Source organism: Pelobates fuscus, chromosome 13 (assembly GCF_036172605.1).
Source record: "Pelobates fuscus isolate aPelFus1 chromosome 13, aPelFus1.pri, whole genome shotgun sequence".
Taxonomy (NCBI): domain Eukaryota; kingdom Metazoa; phylum Chordata; class Amphibia; order Anura; family Pelobatidae; genus Pelobates; species Pelobates fuscus.
In genome coordinates this window covers 77,226,824-77,234,128 of record NC_086329.1, presented here as the reverse complement: position 1 = coordinate 77,234,128, position 7,305 = coordinate 77,226,824, and positions in this window count along the sequence as shown.

Below are 7,305 nucleotides of genomic sequence, written 5' to 3'. Positions count from 1 at the left end.
TAATCGGCTTGTGTAGATATTAGTTGGTCAACTGCCTCAGAACCGGACATTACCTCCTTTGCTTCCCAAGGCCATTGGTCTCCCATGTTAGTACCTCCACACACATAGCAGTTGGTAACATTAAGACTACCGGCAATACTTTCAGCTAGGTCAATGAACAGGTTTTTAGCATTATGGGGGATCTTATTATCTATGCTCATCTCTTCATAAAAGGAATGGTATACTTGATGAGTCTGGGAGGATACCGTATCAGTCTCTATCCCTATAAACAATACTGTCCCAGGATCTAAACCCGTCCCATATATTTGAAACCCAAATAAATTACCATACTTGTCTAAGAACTTGTCGGGGTTATTTATAAGTATATGGACTGGATTGCATTCCATAGACTTACAATATGGGCTAGTAGGCAACTTAGTCACTATCATGTCCTTGTCTACTGTCTGTCCCCAAGTTGCCCACCCCACACAAGACCAATATGGGCAAAAGTTATACTCTCTATTTGGGCATCTAGGACTCACATATTTATTTTTACTACTGGGACAAATATATTTATCGTTAGACCCATACGTCCTCTCCCATCTAAGATCCCCACATACATTCCACGGCTTTCTACCACTTCTACCATCGCCTTACACGCATCAAACAGCAGAACACCCGAAGAATATACAGATTCTAATACTGTCTTGTTAATTAGGGTCCCCTGAGGATCTCCATTCCTGAGAGTCAACCAAATTGTACGAGGCTGATACTCCGGACTGAAGCACTTAGGTTCTCCTACTCCTAAATGGCACACACTATATTCTATATTAAGGTATCTACATCTGGATACATCTCCTTTACACTCGTATTGTGAATGCCAAATTAGGGTTTGGGAAATATGGTTACCTGTTCTTGTAGTCTTAATGCATACCTCACAGCTAGGAGTGTCGGTACCTCTACCTTCCTGAATATAAAAATACACATAAATAAACATTATCAAAAACACATCTTTCGCCGTCATCCTCAGTCTTCGTCCGTGCGAAGGCACCTCAGCTTCCAGGATGTAAGGGCTGCAGGGAATGGAGTTCTGCTCGTCTTCACAGGAGTCCCTTCGAGACTTTCCCTGGCTTATATACTATATGTCGGTGAGCGGACAGGCTTTATTATGGCCGTCTAAAACACTCACTTCACCAAATCCCTGTAACAATAAAATTTATAATCCACAAGGTTCCTCGTTACTCCGACTGAGTAGTGCGTTTTAACCGGATCTTGCAGGGATTCTCTGGATCTGCTGTAACTTGCCAAGAATCGACTGCTGCTGGTTTAACCCTGGAGTGATGTATCCACGGAGTCACTTCGGCTACTTTTATCGCTGTAGGGGTAGACAAAAGAACAACATAAGGACCTCTCCACTTGGGCCCTAACGGCACATTATTCCACTCTTTAATCCACACTTGATCTCCTGGATGGTAACTATGAACTGGGGGATAAATATTCACAGGTAATCTATCTTGTACCCATTTCTGTACCTCCTCCATAGTCTTACCCAACTCTACAACCTGCTGCCGGGTAATTCCTTCTCCCAACTGACTCAAGTCCCCCCTTAAGTTACCAAGTACGGGAGGTGGTCGCCCATACATGATTTCAAAAGGAGAGAGGCCCATCCTTCTGGTAGGGGTACTGCGGATTCGCAATAGAGCTATGGGTAAGAGAACGTTCCACTTAAGTTGGGTTTCCTGACACATTTTAGCAAACTGATTCTTAATAGTTCTATTCATTCTCTCTACCTTACCAGAACTCTGGGGTCTATATGCAGTATGAAGCCTCCACTTTATACCAAGCATATGAGTCAGTTGTTGTAGGCACTGGTGAACAAAAGCTGGACCATTGTCCGATCCTATAGAGCAGGGTAGTCCATATCGGGGTATTATTTCTCGTAACAGGAATCTCACAACTTCTCCTGCTTTCTCTGTACGAGTAGGACATGCTTCTACCCAGCCTGAATAGGTGCACACAATTACCAGCAGGTAACGATGTCCACCCGATTTAGGCATCACTGTAAAGTCAATTTGTAGATCGGACATGGGGAGTCCCCCCATAAACTGGACTCCTGGTGGCTTTACTGGTCCTTGTCTTGCATTATTTTTAGCACACGTTACACATCTTCGTACAATGGCCTGAGTCAAGTTGGACAATCTTGGTATGTAGAAATGTTTCCTGAGAGATTCTTCTGTACTGTCTCTCCCAGAATGTGTCCCGTTGTGATAATTCTGGACAATTTCTACCGCTAGTGATGCTGGAATGACTATTCTTCCATCTTCTAACTGATACCATTTGTTCTCCAAGTACTTTCCAGGTTCAGTCTTTAACCACTCCTCTTCTTGAGCTGTATAAACTGGAGTCCATTGAGACAGTGGAGTTGGTATAAGAGCAGCTATATGCCCCACATATTCCTGTCTTCCTGATTCAGCGGCTCGCTTAGCTGTACTGTCTGCCATCCGATTTCCCTTGGTTACATCACCATCTCCTCTCAGATGTGCTCGACAATGTATGATACCGACTTCTTTCGGCTCCCACACTGCTTCCAATAGTTGTAGGATTTCAGCTGCATACTTGATTTCTTTGCCTTCTGAATTCAATAGTCCTCTTTCTTTATACAAAGCTCCGTGGGCATGAGTGGTTAAAAACGCATACTTGGAGTCCGTGTAGATGTTCACTCTTAAACCTTCAGCCAATTGTAACGCTCGTGTCAGTGCTATCAATTCTGCCTTTTGTGCTGATGTTCCTTTCGCCAGTGGCCGAGCTTCTATCACCTTGTCTATTGTTGTTACTGCATATCCAGCATAGCGGATCCCTTCTTTCACATAACTACTGCCGTCGGTGTAATATTGAACATCGGGGTTCTGGATGGGAAAATCACGAAGATCTGGTCTACTTGAAAATACTTCATCCATTACTTCCAAACAATCATGTTGACTTTCAGTAGGTTGTGGCAAAAGGGTAGCTGGATTTAAGGTGTTTACAGTCTCTAAATGCACTCTTGGGTTTTCACACAACATTGCTTGATACTTGGTCATACGGCTGTTACTAAACCAATGATTTCCTTTGTAATCCAACAACGTCTGTACTGCATGTGGGACTCGTACATAAAGTTCTTGACCCAGAGTGAGTTTATCGGCTTCAGCTACTAGCAGGGCGGCTGCAGCTACGGCTCTTAGACAAGGTGGAAGTCCGCTGGCCACTGCATCCAGTTGCTTAGACATGTAGGCAACAGGTCTTTGCCATGATCCCAAGTACTGTGTCAATACTCCCACAGCCATTCTTCTTTGCTCATGTACATACAGGTAGAATGGTCGTGTGTGATCAGGTAGACCTAATGCTGGGGCACTCATCAAAGCCTTCTTCACATCTTCAAATGCTGTTTGCTGTTCTTGAGTCCATAAGAAGGGGTCGTGCTCTGTACCTTTGATAGCTGCATACAGAGGTTTTGCCAGTATCGCGTAGCTGGGAATCCATATCCTACAGAAGCCTGCTGCCCCCAAGAATTCTCGCACTTGTCTTCTATTCTTGGGTATCAGTATTTGGCACACAGCTTCTTTTCTCTCTGGCCCCATAATTCTTTGACCTTAAGAGATATGGAATCCCAGATATTTGACAGTTGGCAAACACAACTGAGCCTTCTTTCTAGACACCTTGTATCCTGCCTTCCAGAGAATGTGTAGTAGATCGTGCGTTGCTTGCTGACATATTTCCTTTGTAACTGCTGCTATCAACAAGTCATCTACATACTGTAACAATACACACTCTCCTGGGATGGACTCGAAATCCAGTAGATCTTGACTTAGAGCTGAACCAAATAGGGTAGGTGAATTTTTAAACCCTTGGGGCAGTCTTGTCCAGGTCATTTGGCGTTTTGAGCCCGTTACAGCGTTCTCCCATTGGAAAGCGAAAATACATTGACTTTCTGCGGCAATTCGGAGGCAAAAGAAGGCATCTTTGAGATCTAAGACTGTGAAGTAAGTAGCCCCGCCCGGAATTAAAGCAAGCAGGTTATATGGATTGGGCACGACTGGATGTATACTAACAACCGCATCATTGACTGCTCTCAAGTCCTGCACAGGTCGATACTCATCTGTACCGGGCTTTTGAACAGGCAGCAATGGGGTGTTCCAGGGGGAAGTACAGAATTTTAGGATACCATACCGTATGAACTTATCCAGATAAGATTGGATGTTCTTCTTAGCCTTCTGCGGGATGTGGTATTGTCTTAGGCTCACTGGATAAACCCCAAGTTTTAGTTCGATTTTAATAGGTGGAATATTGCGGGCCAGTCCTGGTGGGTTGTTCTCTGCCCAAACTCCTGGTATGTTGAATAAGGACTCATCACTCCTAGGGTTTTGGCTAGTCAACGCTGTATAAAGTCGCCACTCTTCTTCCTTTGGTACGGATAATGTCATAATACCTGAAGGTCCATTAAACTTTAAGGATGTTGTTCCGTTTGGTAGGAACGTAATCTGCGCTTGTAATTTAGATAGCATATCACGTCCCAGCAATTGGACTGGACATTCAGGCATATAAAGGAATTGATGTTTTACTACGTGGCCTCCCAATGTACAGAGTCGACTTTTAAGAACCGGTTTTTCAGCACTTCTTCCAGTTGCTCCTATCACAGTAATAGTCCTTCCAGATGGAGGAGCAACTAGATTAGTCACCACCGAATGTTCAGCACCAGTGTCGATCATGAACGCACTCCTTTTTCCCCCTATTGATACATCGACCATAGGCTCCGCTCGACCAAGGGGGATGGAGCCCGGTCGGTATCAATAGTCCTCCATGACCGTGTCAGCCAATCCTACAAAGTCCCTACCTTCTCTATCGCGGGACCTTTGCGCTGCTGGGAAATACCTATCTTCCCTAACACTTCCTCTGTTCCCATTGCTCCCTCTATTACCATTACTCCCTCCGGGGCCTCCTCTACCTCTCGCTCTGCCTCTAAAGTTTCCGTAACCTGCCCTGGGTTGGTCTCTCTCGTACTGCTCTCTTTGCGGACACTCGTTCCTCCAATGCCCTTCTTCCTTGCAATACGCGCACTGATTCCTACTCAAAGGCTCCCTATTCCATCTACTATCGCCTCTATCTGGGCCCCGTCTATCTACGCCTGCGATCGCTACCGCTAGCATATCAGCCTTTTTACGCATCTTGCGCTCTTCCTCTTTCTTACTTTCTGTTTCCCTGTTCATATATACTTTATGCGCTACCTCCATTAGTTGGGTGATGGACATTCCTGCAAACCCTTCTAACTTTTGTAGCTTGCGCTTAATATCTCCGTAAGCTTGGCTGACAAAGGCGGAGTTCACCATTCGGGAATTATCTGCGTCTTCCGGATTAAAGGGGGTATACAAGCGGTATGCCTCCAATAATCGGTCATAAAAGACACTGGGCGCTTCATCACTTTTCTGAATCACCTCAACTGTCTTCGACATGTTAATGGCTTTCTTTCCTCCGGCTTTCATGCCAGCAATTATAGCGTCTCTATAGGCTCTGAGTTGAACCATATCAGCACCGTTTACATTCCAGTCGGGATCGGTGTTGGGATAATGTGTTGCGGCCCATGCTGCTGGATTAGCTTGATTCAAAGCACGGGCTTTATCCTCTAGCGCTTTAATGGCTGCTTGATTAATTCTTGTCCTTTCCTCATTGTTAAACAAAGTCATTAATAACTGCTGGCAATCAGCCCATGTCGGGTTATGTGTCTGAACTATTGAGGTGAACAGATCAGTCATAGCTTGTGGTTTCTCAGTATACGAGGAATTGTGGGTCTTCCAGTTTAAGAGATCGGTTGTCGTGAACGGGACATATACGAAGACTGGGTCAGCATGTGCCATTTGACCTGCGGCATCGATATAGGCTGACCCAGGATTCAGACGAAGAGGCATCTGGTAATGTCTTAATTGTTGGGTACCGGTCAGTTGTCGGGTTAGTATGGGGCTACGTAGAGGGGCGTCAGTTAGAGGTTCCGGTCGGGGAGAGATAGGGCATGAGGATGTGGGAGCTTGGTTTTGGGAAAAGGTAGTGAATAAAACACTTCGGGTCGAGCTAGAAGAAGCTTGACCGGAAGTCTGAAGTGGCGCCAAATCAGGATATTCAGATCTAATGGGGGTTGGCTCTGATTCCGGAAGGGGAGATTTAGTACGAGAGGGGGTGGATTCTGTACTGGAGGAGGAAGCGGAAGTGGATGAGGGCAATGAGGGGAGGGTTGCAGGACTTCCTGCATTTGCGTCACTTCCTCTTAAAGGAAAGTAAGGGGGCGGTAAAGGGATCTCGGACTCAGGGGGCGTGTCCAAAATGGGCCTAACACCAGTCCTAGTGGACAAACAAGTCCTAGCCACCATGAGGCGACATTGCTCCTCGTGGCATGTCTGGATCCATTTTGGCGAGTCATTTACGGCCTGTCTCCAACAGTCAATATAAGGAAACTGTCCGTAAAGTTCTGGCCTACCCGATACAGCCACGTGTAAGCGCTGTACCAGAGTTGGATCCAAACTGCCACGTGGCGGCCATGCCGCAACCAAAGTAGGCCACTCCCTAGTACACAAAGTGACCAAACGTACAGGAGACATTTTAACCCCAAAATCACAGGTTTTGAATCCCTTTTTAAAATTCTTTACCATACAACCTAAGGGATCCGGAATCGTTGACTGCGACGCGCCCATACTTAACAATGGAACGTCATTGACAACGAATACTATGCACGCGTACTATTCAACAGTCACACCCGTTTCCTCTGGCAACAGCACCACGTGGTACGGTTACCAAGTGAAACGTACACAATAACACAATAAACACTCAGGGAATTCCCGTACACACACAGCTGTTACACCAGTCACTAGATAATCAATATTATGCCCTTTGGCGAAACTATACAGTCACCCACGCTATAATTCTCTATATACGAATTACCCGTCTATAACACACCCCAGTAACATCGTCTTTTACAAATAGCGGTTACAGTACGGTTAGCATAGGTCAAAGCACAAGTTAAGGTCACAATACAATTATTAGTGGTTATGGTGTTAAACATGCAATGGACGACAATTATTAGTACTTATATACAGTGTCAGTAAATATACAGGGTTATGGTACCGTGCACTATAATACAGCAACACACTATTAACACTCTCGCTAGACGGCTGAGCTCGCGCTATCTAACAAGATATACACTTTACTAAACAATCGTTAACACATTTACAATTCCCAACTAAACTATTGGCCAGTACCTTGAATGGACTACCTAAAACTATGTACACCCGTTTTGGTTAGCCA